Genomic DNA, 17,126 nt, shown 5'->3' on the forward strand with positions numbered 1-17,126 from the left:
AACCGTGGACGGTATCACCAGGGCTGTAACAAGAGAGTTTCATTTTCCCACAAAATGAAGTGAAAGTGAAAGTCACTCCGTCATGTCCAACTCTTTGTGAACCCATAGACTGTAGCCCGCCAGGCTCCTCTGTCCACGGAGTTCTCCAGGCAAGAATAGTGAGAATAGTGGATTGGGTAGCCATTCCCTTCTCCAGGGGATCTTCCTGACCCAGGGATGGAACCCAGGTCTCCTCCATTGCAGCCAGATTCTTTTAATGTCTGAGCCACCAGGGAACCCCTACCCAGGTGGCACAAATGGCAAAGAACCTACCTGCCTATGCAGCTTTCCTGAACTTTAGACAGAAACTGGGTTCAGAAAGCTTTTCAACTTCACAGAACTCCTCCTTTCGTTTTTCACATTCAATAAAAATGGTGGTTTGTTTTCTGAGATTTCCTGGCTGTTCTTCCTCTCATCCTTCATCATCTGAACCATCTCTTTTCTTCATCTCTGTTGTCCCAGCTCTATTCAGTTTTGTTTTTCTTCTAGTGTTTCTCTTCAGGCTGGACCTCTTTTCTGGAAGTTAGCCTGAGGCTAGTCGTGAGAGTTCACAGGGGCTACCCTGCCCCAGCCTCTTCAAGAATCCTTGGGAAACTCCTTCTTTGAATCCAGTGCTGGGGTAGCCATGACCCTTTCAAGTTGTGCACTTCAAATGGACCCTTCACATTTCCCAGGGAAATCTGTCTACTTTTGTGTTATTTTCCTCTTCTCAGGTTTATCAGATGCCCTGATGCTTCCCTGTGCTTTCATCTACTCAGAGCCAGTAACATACAGATCTAGAGGCCTTTGGCAATTTGGCCCCATCTACTTATATTTTGGGGTATAAGACTGCCTTATCACATAATTTAGTTTTTCTCTTCAGTTTCTTTCTAAAAAATGTTTATTTATTTAGTGCATTGGCTGGGAATGTTTTGTTTCTAATTGAGGTGAAATTCATATAAATTAAAATTAACTACTTTAAAGTGTACAGTCCAATGTCACTTAATTCACTCACCATGTTGGGCAACTGCTATCTACTTCCAAGACATTTTCATCACTCCAAAAGAAAATCCCATAGCCATGAAGCAATCTTTCCCTGTTCTCCCAGGGCCCCAACCTCTGGCCACCACCAATTTGCCTTCTATCTCTGTAAATTTACCTACTCTGGACATTTCATATGAATGGAATCATACACTATGTGACCTTTCATGCCTGGCTTCTTTCACCTAGCATAATGTTTTCAAGGTTCATCCACTTTGTAGCATGTACTCTTACTGCATTTCTTTTAATGGAATATGGTAATATTCCATTTCAGATACATATCATGATTTATTTATTCATTCATCCTTGTCACTTCGTTTTATTGAAATGTCTGTGAGTTTTGATTTTGCTTTCCAGTTGCTCTGTAGTTTTTGTGTAGGGATTCAGGAAGATCCCCAAACTGCTGCTCTCATTTCAGCCATCTCTCTAGAATCCTATGGGGTTTTACTTGAGGTTTTAAATGCCTAAATCAGATATTATTAACAATAAAAGGAACAACATTTGGTGGCATATGAAAGGAAAAGTTCACAAAATCCTGCTGAGGTCCTAGTGCTCTCCTTTTCTTTATTCTTTTTGAGGCTGATTGTCAAGCTTTCCTTTGGAGTTCATAAGTCTGCATCTTTATTTCCACCACCACCACTTGCATTAATTTTAACCACTTTGGGTGGGTATCTGTCATCTGCAGCGCAGCAGGCCACGACCATCACCCCTCACCCCAATCTAGGGCTTGTGCTTCTTCTACAATTCTCCCTGGGTTCAGTTCCCTCTTGGGAACAATAGCAGCAATACCTGTCAGTGTGATTCTTCTCCAGTTGACATGTTCTTTAGCAAACTTCTAAAGTAACAGATGACTTTGTATGTATGAACATACATATCTTTCTTCTGATTTTATGTTTGGTTCTTTCCTCTGCAGCTCCCTAGCTTTGATTGGATTTGTTAGATGCCAAACCAGAGAGAGTAATTCTTGAGCAACTGATTTATTGAGGCAGTGCTTTCAAGTGGACACTGGCAGGGAGTAAGTGTAGCAGAGTGAGATGGGAGACAGGCAGAATGTGACTTTAGCTGAAGCCGAACCTCAGTTTGACCCCACATGGACCTCTGGGGTGTTAAAGACACCAAGAGTCGTCCCATCTTGAGAAAAGGAGGCAGACCTTTGGTTTGGAATTCTACCAACTTAGCATATTCTTTGTGACTCCATGGACAGAAGCCTGCCAGGCTCCTCTGTCTGTGGAATTCTCCAGGCAAGAATATTGGAGTGGGTTGCCATTCCCTTTTTCAGAGGATCTTCCCAACCCAGGTATCGAACTCTGGTCTCCTGCATTGCAGGCAGACTCTTTACCATCTGAGCCACCAGGGAAGCTGCCTCTCCTCTAGTTAGGGGTAATTTGATGGAGAAGGGTACAGAGCTGAACTGTTAGCCCTCATCTCAACTAGCTGGGGAGTATCACTTCAGTAATGAGGATCTTGGTGGAGGACCAGTTATGTCTACTACACTTTTATCTAGCTTGACACATCAAGAAAATTTTCTTTCCTCTACATATGTTTATCTATGTCTATAAATTCCACGTGCATATAACACATGTAAAGATATACCTATGAATCTTTGTATTTATGTATATGTTGTGCACTTGTATTTTTGTATGGTTATAAATACATGCCTTTTAATTTTGGTGCTTTTCCCATTCTCCTTTTAGTCTATTTAGACAAACTTGTAGTATAGAAGTGTAGTCAGGTACAGGCTTGAAGAAGATGTGAGGCAGAGATTTGTCCACCGGGAATAGGGTCTGGAAACTCCAGTGACTTCTAGGAAGGTGCTGCCATGAGAATTGGTACATGAATGGCTGAAGGAGGGCAGTGGGATGGGGGAAAGTCTTCTCAGGAAGGGTGAGGGGGTTGAGGGCTTCCTTAGGAAGGTTTAGCACTGCTACCTGTGAGTGTGGAATCAAAAGGGAACAGGAAGCAGCCATTTATATGCATAGGTCACTAGTAAGTTGAATTTTCTATAAGAGGCATTTGCATGTTTTGGAAATTTGTGGTATCTCATATTTTGAGGCTTAAACAGAAAGATATTCTTTGGGTTGTGGTGTGGGGTAAATGTGGAGGCAGGAGAAGCAGGGAGGGAGGAAGTAATTAATGTCTCAAGGTCAATTTCATCTTTACAATTTGTGGTTCTGTGGCTTCTCTTTGATTTTGTTTCTTTCTGTAGTAAAACTTGTTATAGAAGCAATGGAATTATGGAGACCCTTTTATGAGAACTTCAAGTCAATGTAAGGCACCATTAAAGGTCTTTTGACAGTTTACATTATTTAGTTCAAATGTATATTTTGAATTTTTGTGGTGAGAAATTATACATATTTGCCTTTTTAAAAAGACGTATGGGTGCTTAGGACATGTTAAGCCCCCCAAAACTGTTTAAACACTTGGATGTATTAATAAATTATTTGTAACTATCTACATATAGAATTTAACGTTCCTTATCCAAATGGGTGAAAAGGGGGGAAAAAAAGGCAAAGACTTTGCTGTTTTTCTTTTTCTACTTTTTAAGAGTCATCAAAACCTCTTTGTTTCTTTTCCCAGCATGGACCCCGCAGGCAGAAGTGGAGGGTAATTTTAGGACTGGATGATACATAAGGGGGCCAAAACCCTGGAGGTCATGACCTATGCCTTCTTATAAGTGAAGAGTTTCTATTTTGGGAGAGCAGTGTTTGCAATGTTCTCTTATTATCTGCACATCTGACAGTGAGGAGTGTCATAATTAGCATTCAACCTCACTTTCTTACTGACTTTCTGAGGAACACAAGACAAGCCCATCTGGTACAGCCTTTCTCTTTCTATACTTCTGCACTCCTGCTTTTCTCATATTCTGACATATTTTAGGATATTTTGCTAATGTATATTAATATAATGTGTGTGTGTGTATATAAACAAGTAGTATATGTATATACATACAATTTCACTGGAGACTGCTACAAATTTCTAGCTCATTTTGGTGGTCCCTTTTTTCTTCTACTTGGTGTAGATCCTGATTTTTGAATTTCCAGCAAGAACCTTGTTTGGGTCATAAGGATCTTGATAAAGGACTTTGTTTCTGTAATTTCTCTTCCTTTCAGGCTTCAGATTTCCAAAATTGTTACTTTCTGGCTATTGGGCAAGAGCTGTCTTCCCTCACAGAAGATTCAGCTCATGTTTTTCTTTAACAGACTTTTAATGTTTGAAGCTGGTTGAAATGAAGAGCTTTCATCATTTAAGAAATGTCAACAGCCCAAATGTCTTAATCCAGCATGAAACTGAAGTAGAGTGTACTTTTTAAGTGCTCTTGGGAAAAGGTGACATTTGAAATAAATAAATGAAATAAATTAGAGGATGATAGCCTCCTGAACCTCAATAGAGGTTCCTGGAAGTTAATTTTTAACCATGTGATATGAGATAACTTCTTTCCAAAGAATGGGTCCATTTAGGCAACAAGGCAACCCTGTTTCCCACGACCAGAAAACACTACACAGTATTTCTGATCACATGGTTTCATAAATATGTTTCACGCCTAAGTGCGTGGGACTGGAACTGGGTATTTAAAGTTTCCTTAGTTTAAAACTACCAAGGCATCAGTTCAGTTCATACACTTAGTCGTGTCTGACTCTTTGCGACCCCATGGACTGCAGCACGCCAGGCCTCCCTGTCCATCACTAACTCCCGGAGTTTACCCAAACTCATCTCCATTGAGTCAGTGATACCAAGGCATAGAACTTGTTTTTTCCTGTGGTTTAAGAAGTGTTCTGAAGCCCTGTTATACTCTCCCATTGCAAAGCAGATGTGCTCCTCAGCGAGAAGCTTGCAGTTCATGGTAACCAGCTGTTGGAAACAGAAAGTCACGAGGCAGATTCTCTGACAGCAGATTTTTTTCTGTGAAGGGGCAGAGAATAAACATTTTAATTTTTTCAGGCTAGTAGGCAAAATCAGGGATATTATGTAGGTACTCATGTCACAAGACAGAAACATTTTCCATAGATTTTTTAATTGACAAGATTAAAAATATAATAATCATAATACTCACTGTGTATAATTTTTGTAATGCAGGCCCACTAATGAGAAGAATGTATTTTTTGGGGGGTGGGATAGCATTTCATTTGTGGGCTTCCCTGGTGGATCAGTCAGTAAAGAATCTGCTTGCAATGCAGCAGACTGTCTGCAATGCAGGAGACCTGGGTTCTATCCCTGGATTGAGAAGATGCCCTGGAGAAGAAAATGGCAATCCACTCCAGCATTCTTGCCTGAGAAATTCCATGGAGAGGTGAGCTTGGCAGGATACAGTCCATGGGGTTGCAAGGGTTGGATACAACTTAGCAACTAAATCACAACTGCTGCTGCTGCTGCTAAGTTGCTTCAGTCATGTCTGACTCTGTGTGATCCCAAAGACGGCAGCCCTCTGTCCCTGGGATTCTCCAGGCAAGAATACTAGAGTGGGTTGCTATTTTCTTCTCCAATGCATGAAAGTGAAAAGTGAAAGTGAAGTCACTCAGTCGTGCCTGACTCTAGTGACCCCATGGACTGCAGCCCACCAGGCTCCTCCATCCATGAGATTTTCCAGGCAAGAGGACTGGAGTGGGGTGGCATTGCCTTCTCTGAAACCACCACTACTACTCAACATTTCATTTAATTGGGGCTCAAAGTTAGCGGTTCATCATCAAATCATTTGTAAATGTTCATTTGTAGGACCTCTTCTTGACTGAGGGGGTCATATGCAAACAGGTGGCGGTGGGATTTGGTCCTCAGGTGTTTCACCAAGGAACCCATCCTAGGCATTTCTTTCTAAGTGCTGTGTTTGTGTTTGTTTCTGCTTTCTGAAGAGGCATAAAAAAAGTAGGGAAATATACATGTTTAAAAATGTGTATGTGTGAAGGAAAATTATAGTTTGTCTCCAATTCTTTTTTGTTTTTTAATTAAAAAAAAAACAATTATCTGTGTATTTACTCACAGTAATACATTCTAGCCCCCTTCTTTTCCAGTGAGTGTTAATCCCAGTTCACCCTTCTGCTAGGTGTGACCTTCAGTTGCAGATAATATTACGTGTCTTTCTCAACATTTCCAATTGCCTGACCCATATCAGGTGGTGGGGATACAGTGGCAAGGAGGGGTGACACGTCATTACTCTTAGGAACTTGCGTTTCAGTGGACAACTGGACAGTCAATGTTGGCTATTGACGTCTAACAATGAGCCATGACTAGGTTCAGCACTCCATTCTCAACATCATATTTAGTTCCTACAATAACCCCTCGATGTCCTATTTTTATTCTCATTTTACAGACTGGAAGTAGAACTTTAAGGTAATGGCTAATGATAACTGGGTACTTAGTCTGTGTAAGACTTGGATCTAAGTGCCTCACATATATTTTCTCATTAAAACCCCTGGGCTTCCCAGGTGGCACTAGTGGTAAAGAATTCACCTGTCAATGCAGGAGACCGAGAGATGCGGGTTTGATCCCTGGGTCAGGAAGATCCCCTGGAGGAGGGCATGGCAACCCACTCCAGTATGAAGAATCTCATGGATAGACGAGACTGGTGAACTACGGTCCATAGGGTCACAAAGAGTTGAAAATGACTGAACATGCATGCAAAGAATGTGATTGGTATTACTGTCCTCATTTTATAGACAAAAAGAGGCAAAAAGAAGTAGGGAGCTGCCCAGAGTTGCTCAGCTGATCAGAGGGAGAGCTGGGATCAAATCCAGGCAGTCTCTGCTCTAGCATCTAAGCACTGAATATCCTGCTTTTTCAGTCCTAGAAAGATTCTGTTACTTGCCCAGGATCACACAAGTAGTAAATGGCAAAACTGAAATTTGAACTATAGGAAACTGACTCCAGAATTTTTTCAGTCACTTCCTGTATCCAATGATTCCCATTTTCCAGTTTGTCACTAGGATTGATCATTCATGAACGAGTTCCTTCCAAGGTAAAGGGAGGAAGTGGGTCTAGCTCACTCGGAGATAAACACAGGAAGCAAGGGTGATAGAGTCCCATTCCTATGGTTTCTGGATTGACAGAGAGAGAACCGCATAAGATGGATGCTCCATGGATCCTGAGCTTGACTCAGGGAAGCTTGACTGATTTGCTTATTCTTTCCTTTTGCGGTTGATCTTGGACAAATCACTTAACCTCTCTAATCCTCAATTTCTTTACCTCTAAAATGCAGCTAATAAAATATTTGTGAAAAGGAATGTAATGAGAAGTGTTTAAAACGTTCTCATCTTCTGTGATGCTTCGTTTTCCATGTCAGCTTAGCTAGGCTGTTACCCTGAGATTTTTTTGTTGTTGTTGTTGGAGTTTAATTGCTTTATAATGTTGTGTTAGTTTCTACTGTGCAGCAAAGTGAATCAGCTCTATGCATACACATATCCCCTCGCTCTTGCACCTCCCAAGCTGAGCTCCCTGTGCTAAACAGCAGCTTCCCACTATCTTTTTTTTATGAGGTTTGGGTAGATGCGGTTTTGCATTGTTGAACTTTGCTGTTTGATACTGGAATACATTCTTAAATAAATGTGGTTATGTTATACACCATTTTAATGTGTATTTCTCCATTTATTTTTTTTGTTAATGACTTATTACTTGCTATGTATTTTATATTTATTTTAGACTGTAGAAATGATGTTAGATAAAAAGCAAATTTAAGCAATCATCTTATTCAAGTTCAAAATGGGTCGTAAAGCAGTGGAGATAACTCACATAACAATGCATTTGGCCCAAGAACTGCTAATGAATATACAGTGTAGTGGTGGTTCAAGGAGTTTTGCAAAGGAGTTGAGAGGCTTGAAGATGAGGTACATAATGGCAGGCCACTGGAAGTTGTTAATGACCAACTGAGAGCATCATCAAGAGAACTCAGTGTTGACCATTATATGGTCCTCAGGCATTTGAAGCAAGTTGGAATGGTGAAAAAAGCTTGATAAGTGGGTGCCTCATGAGTGAGTGAAAGTTGCTCAGTCGCGTCCAACTCTTTGTGAACTTATGGACTGTAGCCCGCCAGGCTCCTCGGTCCATGGGATTCTCCAGGCAAGAATACTGGAGCAGGACCCCATTCTCCTGTTCAGCGGATCTTCCTGACTCAGGGGTTGAAACCAGGTATCCTGCATTGCAGGCCAATTCTTTACTGTCTGAGCCACCAGGGAAGCCCTTGAGTGCCTCGTAAGTCGACCAAAAAAAAGAAAAAAAAGAAAAAAAATCGTCATTTTGAAGTGTCATTATCTCATTCTATGCAACAACAAAGAACCACTTCTCTATTCAATTGTGATGTGCAACGAAAAGTGAATTTTATGTGACAACCAACAATGATCGGCTCAGTGGCTGGACTAAGAAGAAGTTCCAAGCACTTCCTAAAGCCAAGCTTGCACTAAAAATGGTCACGGTCACTGTATGGTGGTCTGCTGCCTTTCTGACCCACTACAGCTTTCTGAATCCTCGCAAAACCATTACATCTGAGAAGCATACTCAGCAAAAAAGAATGACCAAAAACTGCAAGCCCTGCAGCCCTGCAGCCAGCGCCAGTCAACAGAAAGGGCCCAATTCTTTTTCATGACAATGCCCTACTGCACATCACACAATCAGCGCTTCAAAAACTGAATGAATTGGGCTACGAAGCTTCAGCCACCATATTCACCTTGGCTCTCGCCAACTTACTACCACTTCTTCAAGCATCTTAACTTTTTGCAGGGAAAACGTTTCCACACCCAGCAGGAGGCAGAGCATGCTTTCTGAGAGTTCACCAAATCCCAAGGTACAGATTTTTATACTACAGGAATAAATAAACTTATTTCTCATTGACATTTGTAAAGGAGACCACCTTTGATAATGTAGGCAGGCTTCTTCCAATCAGTTGAAGGCCTTAAAGGCAAAAACTGAGGTTTCCTGGAAAAGGAGAAATTCTCTTAGCAGCATAGACTCCTGCCAGAATTTCCAGCTTGCCTATCTGCTCTACTAAGTTACCTCTCAGAAGGACCTTGTACGTGGTCACTAGGTAACTATAGCTATCAATGTCCTAAGGCCTGTAGAAAATCTTTGAATCTTAGAGATATAAATAATTGAAATATCTGCATTTTATTTTATGTATTGACACATTTCAGGCCTGTAAAATAAAAGCACTCCTACCTTTGAATTTCATTCCAATTATAACATGTATTCACAACACAATTTTCTTTGAGCTGTACCGCTATGGCAAAATACAGATAGACTTCCATCATCATAAAGCCCGGCTGACGTGCTGATTAAAGGAAAATGGCATGGTGAATTGAAAGATGTTTTAACTACTGTATCTAATTACAAAGAAGAACATGTTACTTACCAAAATTCAAATGTGTTCTATAATAAAAACAAGGGCAATTAACAATCAAACAGGCAACTGCTTTCTTGACAGGCAGATGACACAGAACAGGACTAAGAAAATGCAGAAAGTCTTTGCTTGACGAGGAAAACTGAGATTTTCCTTCAAATTGTAAGGTAAGATCCCAAAAGCATATGACTTTGTGGTTATAAGGCCAGGGAGGCGCTCAGGAAGCACTGGAATTGCTATGCTTGGTTCTGCATTACTGAAGCAAAGTCCAATTTATTTCTAAAATGGGGGGAAATATGTATTTACAAGTTTCTCAAGATATTGGATGCAAAAGACACTTTATTTCCTTGTAATTTTGCTTGGAGATAAACTAGTATAAATGCCTGTTTTAAATATATATATATTTCTTTATGATATTATCCTTTAGATAATATGTTCAGAATTTCATAGTCTTGCCTTCTGACAAGCCCATAGGATTCTGTGTGGTTGAAGAAGTTAACATCCATGAATTAACATGAATGCTAGGAAGGATAAGTTTTAGAAAAGTTAAAAATTTCCTAATAAAGCCAATTCTTTTCTCTTTCAGGTGAGTATACATGGTGTGATCTCTTTTTCCTGGACATATAGCTGCTACTTACCCTGACAATTAATCTTAGTAAGTCTGAGAATGGGCTAATGGGTTTATTATAAAAGGGGATGGGCCTTTTATACTCACTCTTTGGTCTTGGGCACAAGCAGTGCATATGGTAGCTTAGAGATAGGCATATTTTCTGGCCCAGAGGCCTTGGTTTTCAAGCTGTAACATGTACAAGAATCACCTGAAGAGTTTGCTAAAAATGCAAAATCTTGAGCTGCACCTTTAGGGATTTTGAATCAACGGTTCTGGGGTGAAATTCTGGAATTTTAATTTTTAACGAGCACCCTAGGTGATCCAGAGGCAGGTAGGTCATGGACTACATTTTAAGAAATATTCATTGGAATGGGTTATCTACCTCTCCTTTTTTTTAAACCTAAACTCCTATTAGTAATTTTATTTGTAACTTTATTTACAAATAAAGTAATCTTATTTGTAAATAAAGTAACTTTATTTATAAATTACCTAAAATTACATACTGCTTTTTTATGTACGCACATTCTGTTCATCATAAAACATATATAATAATGGAAGTTAAACATTTTAGGATGTTCTCAAGAAGAAACAGATTATATTTTATAAAATTTTGAGCCTTATCTTATTCATTATTTTATATAGTTTATTCTTTTTGCCCTCACTAGAATTATTATTAACATATTTAATTCAGTTAATACTAATTATGTTTTAATGAGAGCCATGTGATCAAACATGCTCTATTATTTTGAAAATATGGTAACTATATCATGAAACAGTTATCTAAAAATAATCTCAAAGTTCAGTTTATTTTGACCCTTGGTTATAACAGATTTCATAGCTGGAAGAAAAACCTTTCAAATATGCACAGATTCAAAAGAAAACATACGTCCATGGCTGGGCTTTCTAAACTATGATATTCATTTTTAAATTCCATCCATCAATCATGCAATATGAAATTTGGCTGATAAATATCTGTATTCTCTGATGTCATTTAATATTTTTCAAATTAATAAAAAATTGCTAAATTTTTACATTTTTAACAAACTTTAAAAAACTCTGAAGTTTCTCATTTGGAAGATTTCGAACCAGGTTAGAAAGTTCTCTTCCAGGTTTGAGTATATAAATCCTAATTTTCTTAGTGACATATTTTTTTTCCTTCCACAAGTCATGTAACAATGAAAACATTTTTAAACTTTTGCTTTCAAATGCTTAAAATTCATAGCTTGAATTATTCTCTAAAAGCAATATCATTATCCAATTATTATTGAACTGTCACCTTTGAAAGAACAGATGAAATTTAAATATGTACATTTACATTCTCCAGGATCAAACTCAGGTCTCCTGCATTGCAGGCAGATTCTTTACCATCTGAGCCACCTGAGAAGTCCATACATACACACAGGTAGACAGAAATACATAGAGATAATATGATATAAATCTTCTAGGTAACATGCAACTGAGAATTTCTAGTTATTACAGAATATGTTGACAAATTTGGAACATTTGTGTTGTAGTAAAATATATATATATATAACTTTTTTAAACTGAGAAACTTTCAAAATTACTTAATTAAGGGACAATGAGGAAACCTCTGTGGTGCCAAACCTTTTCACTGTTACTCTGTCTCATGAAAAGCATGATGACCATTCTGTTATAGGAAAGTGCTGATTTTTGGAAAAGGAGGCACTTGAAAGGCTTCCTCGGGAACTCGGTGTGCATCTGACTTTCACTTTGTTGCAACAGCTCTGAGTGGGGCGGGTCCGAGTTTCAAGCGTACTGCTGCTACTGCTGCTGCTAAGTCGCTTCAGTCTTGTCCGACTCTGTGCGACCCCAGAGACGGCAGCCCATGAGGCTTCCCTATCCCTGGGATTCTCCAGGCAAGAACACTGCAGTGGGTTGCCATTTCCTTCTCCAATGCATGAAAATGGAAAGTGAAAGTGAAGTCGCCTAGTCGTGTCCGACTCCTAGCGACCCCATGGACTGCGGCCCACCAGGCTCTTCTGTCCATGGAATTTTCCAGGCAAGAGTGCTGGAGTGGGGGGCCATTGCCTTCTCTGTCAAGAGTACTAATATCCCTGTAGTCTTGGTCCCAAATGACGTATTTGTGCCAGAAAAGCATTCTTCTCTTTCATTATCATACAAGAAACCACAAAAATGACTTCAAAACCTTTCCCATTCAATTTCAGAGACATTTTGTAAAGCCCTGATTGAGTATTATGTGTCTTTCAAAATTGTCGAAAAAAAGAGTCACAGTTTGGATTTCATGTTCTTGGTGCTCGGGTTTTAAATTGCCTTGTTAATCATTGTGACTGAAATCCATTATCAAATAATATCTCAGGGCCCATCAAACACATTGAGGGTAAAGGCACTGAACAATACAGTGGATGAAAACTCATACTTCTGAGTTTTGATTGTGTCCAGTGTTGCTGGTGGTCCTCTTATCAGATCCAATTAGACTGTCATTATTTTTATTGATGTGATTCCAAAGAGCTTTTACTGGGGACAGAAGTCTCAGCTGCTTTTTAAAATTTTCTTTAATTGTTCCCTTGTATTTCATTATTTGTGTTATCGTCAATGCATTCTCCTGTTTTGTTTTTTTGCCAGACTCTTTTTAATCTACTTGTCCGTTTTGTTAAAACCGGCTAATGTCACTCCTAAAACAGCTTAGTCTTGCACGTGTGAGCTGCAGACTTTGTGAGTGTCAGAGCACAGGTGCTCCCTGCAAGTCTCGCTGGGTTAGGAAGCTTCTATTCCTCCCTCCGGTTACCCCACGTGGCATATAGACTAGTGCCAACCTGTACATTAAATATTAGCAAAGTGTCATTTATCTTTTTTAATATTACAAGCTATAAGTAGTGCCTATCTCTTTTTTAATATTACAGTCTTTAATATTACAAACTATAATGTCTGAAGTTGTTTTCCTCCACCGCAGTCATCACTTCGAGTATCCCTTTGGGTGCACAGTACCCCTCCTTTGACATGACAACTGGAGAGGATAACTGGGGCAAGTACTCACAGATGCAGGACAGACAGACGCAGGATGTTCAACTCTGATCCTCTGGGATGTATCCCCAAGTGGTGAGGCCATGCTGAGATATATACGACAAAGCATGCTACACTCGCTCCACATACGTGTGTGCGTATGTGGGTGCACATACATGGTTCTGTCTTCCTAGTTGTTCTGATAAAAGAAGCATGTATTCTACATTCCTTGCAAGGTTGCAGATTGTAAACTACCCAAGTGAGATAACTTATCCAAAGAATTATATTGGCATGACTATGATTTAAAGATGACATATCAAAAATATGAAGAAAATTTAAAGCCTTAGTACTGATGGTATTTTATATAGTCCGTATCTTTCCCAGATATACAGAAGCATATGTTCCATAAAGGCAGACTAAATGTGTCTTGTTCACTGCACTGTCCCACCTCACAGAGATGATCACTTTTATTTATTCAGTAAAATTTGTTGAATTAATGAATGAAAGAATAAACAGCCCAGGCTTCATGTATTTCTTTCCTGGCTTCACATTATTTTCTTACCCTTGTTTTCCTTTTGCGCTGATATACTTGTGCATTTATTTCATCTAGTTTATTTCATGCATATTTATAAGCGTCCTTGAATCAGCTAATAAGACGACAGAAATGAAAACAATTATAGGCATCCTTTAATGAGTGAGTGCTAAGTGTTTTGCTCAGTGCCCCCTAGACAGCTGCTTATTTAATTCTCACACAGCCCCGTGAAGTAGGGACAACTAGTTCAATTTTACAGCAAGAATTAGGTTTGGAAAAATTATATTACTTGCTCAAAGTCACACAGGGATGAATCTGATGTCCTGGGGTTTAAATTCTGATCTATTTATTTCCAGATCTTATGTTTTTAGCATGTTTACAATTGATGAACATGAGATTTGCTAAAAACTGGGGTGGGGGATATATTAATAATAGTAAGGGTCTTTGTTTGCAAATCCATGTTTTTTCTAACAGCATGTCTTCTTGGATTTACTACTTTGAAATGTCGTTTAAGATTTTCTCTGCATTTGGGCCAACTTGCATGTAACATATCTTACGTGGGCTACTTAGATTATAGTTAACTTGATATTATCACTTGATCTTATATAGCTGTCAAAATAAATAATTTAATTTTTCTTAGGAAATATTTAAAAAATCATTCTTGGTTATATAGTTAGTATCTTCATCATTGGGAAAACTAATATTCAACCTTCATTTAGTTTGTGAGTCAAATGATAACTTCCTAGACCTGGAAGGAAGCAATCAAAAGCTGCATGAGGGTTTTCAGAAAGACACTATGTTGTTTTTTTATCTAGGGATCTCTATACCAGAACACATTTAATTGAATATTCCAAATCTGAGTGTGAAAAATTTTTTTTTCATCCTCTGAGCATGAACTTATATTAATAAGTTTATCTTTAGGGGTATAAGAGTCTTATGAAAAGGATTTGTCCTTTTCTCCTTCAGATGTCTGCCATTCATTCTAGGTTTTCTCAGGATAAATAACTTACTTTTTATTTTGGAAAACAAGAATCTTAGGTTTTTCTCTATTCTTCCCCCCCCTCATCAAGATGTGAAACCATCTGCAAGCTTGAAGAGTGTTGTGGAAATTACTCACCCTCAGAGAATTTCATGGCCAAAACCACAGCCACATTCCAGATAAATTAAGTGTGCATGAATTACTGCAGCTCTGATACTCCACTCATTCTGCACCTTCCACTGTCGCTCTGTGTCATTAGCATACCAGATATCACAATCTTCCTTAATCCAGTGACACACACCTCCACCCAGGTCTCTATGACTTCAAGGCAAACTCTTGTTCTTTTGTTTTTAGATAAAACACTAAGGCATAAAACAACTTCATAATCTCTCTCGTGGGGCTTCCCTGGTGGCTCAGTGGTAAAGTCACCTGCCAATCAAGGAGATGCAGGTTGGATCCCTGAGTTGGGAAGATGCCCTGGAGGAGGAATGGCAACCCACTCCAGTATTCTTGCCTGGAAATTTCCATGGACAGAGGAATCTGTTGGGGTCGCAAAAAGTCAGAGATGACTTAGTGACTAAACAACAGCAATAACAATCTCTCTAGTAGGTTCTGTAGGGTTTAAAACCAGAAATGAACCAGTTATGTTGGAAAACATGAAGGAGATATCAAAACTGATATCATCCGTGGATCTTGAAGACTTGAGGGTGTGAATGGCCCTTAGATTTCATACTGGATCTCTTGTGAAGGTACAGATGATCAAAAAACATGTAAGTCAAGGCAAAGGATGGTTCTTTGAAAAAGAAATAAAATCATCTGATTATAGATATGAAACTGTGTGAGCCATAAAAATGGATCTCCCTGGGACAACTGTTGTAAGAACATATCTTCCGTGATATTTGCTTGAGGCTGAAACCATTTTTGTTTACTTTAAAGAGTTAAGTACTTGAAACAGCACTACTTCCTTCTGTTAAGATTCATATGACTTATCACATGAAAAACAAAAAGGATAGGATGAGTTTTGTTGGAGACCCCCATCCCCCCAATTCCTCCTTTAAAAACATGTTTTTACATGGCTTGAGGGAGAAATCGCATACCCAGAAATGGTTAAATTCTTACTGGGACTTCCATGGGAATTAGCAGTCTGTAGACGAAGGCTCTGGCCGAAAATGTCATGGTTGGACCATGACTTCCTATGGGGTTGCTGTTCATGGCCAGTTTCTTGTTTTTCTTTCTTCAGTGTGTACATAGGCCCAGAGGCTATTTGTAATGGGAGAATTTTAAGAAATTCATAAATTTAAAACACCCCACACATACAAAATTCTTTCTGAATGTGTCATCCTAAATTTCTTTTCCCAAATCCACATAAAATAAAACAGCATAAGAGCCATTTCTTTGTAATGGCCTATCTTATGCTTATTTTTTATTGATCTTGATCTACAATACTAGGTAACATCATGAATAGAGGAATACAAATTGACTATCTGAGTTTAAATGGCAAAAAAATCACCTTTTCATGTTGATTTCTTTGAAATAAATGCATCTTGCATTTAATTTCAGAGCCAACAAACATAGCCTAAAGAAAAATGAGAATTTGTATGCCTGGACAAAAGTTTTAACATGTACCTTTAAACATGTATTTATACAATATGAGTTAACTTGCTTTGTATACAAAAGAAATATAAACTCTTCAAAGAGCAAGCATCTGATCTTTAAGAACAGAGTTCATTGAGGTTAAATTGTGCTCAGAGAGTTTAAAGGAAAAAAGAAAGAAAAAGGAGATTATGGCAGGAAAAAGCTCATTTCCAGGGTAGAAACTCCTGAAATCCATAAAATATGTTCCAGATCTGAGACGTGGTGAATTTGTGCATCATATCTGAACACTTCTGCTACAGAAAGACCGGGGACCAATTTCCTTTCTACTGAATTGGGATAAAAATGTCCAAAGTATATGCGAGAGACAAGTTTAAAAATTAAAGTAACTAAAATTTTGTTCTGTTTAATCCTAATGAATCTGCCTGCAATGCAGGAAATGTGGGTTTGATCCCTGGGTCAGGAAGATCCCTTGGAGAAGGGAATGGGTACCTACTCCAGTATTCTTACCTGGAGAATTCCATGGACAGAGGAGCTTAGCGGGCTGTAGTCCATTAGATCGCAAAGAATAGGACACGACTGAGCAACTAACATTTTTATCCCTAATGATCTCTTTTATAATTCTAATCTTTGAAATGTTGAAAACTCAAAGCTATAATGTGGGATAAACCCAGAAACACGAACATTGATGAATCTCTGCTAAGCCAATAGCAAAACATTCATTAAAATTCAAGAAGGAAGATATCTGAATCCCAGGGATTCTTAAGCTTTTTCATGTCATGGACCCTTTGGCAGTCAGGTAAGCGGCCCCTTTCCCAGAATATTGTTTCTAAATGCATAATAAAGAATCAGTTCAGTTCAGTCACTCAGTCGTGTCCGACTCTTTGCGACCCCATGGACTGCAGCACGCCAGGCCTCCCTGTCCATCACCATCTCCCAGAGTTCACTCAGACTCACGTCCATCGAGTCGGTGATGCCACCCAGCCATCTCATCCTCTGTCATCCCCTTCTCCTTCTGCCCCTAATCCCTCCCAGCATCAGAGTCTTTTCCAAT

Source organism: Oryx dammah, unplaced genomic scaffold (genome assembly GCF_014754425.2).
Source record: "Oryx dammah isolate SB20612 unplaced genomic scaffold, SCBI_Odam_1.1 HiC_scaffold_27, whole genome shotgun sequence".
NCBI lineage: Eukaryota > Metazoa > Chordata > Mammalia > Artiodactyla > Bovidae > Oryx > Oryx dammah.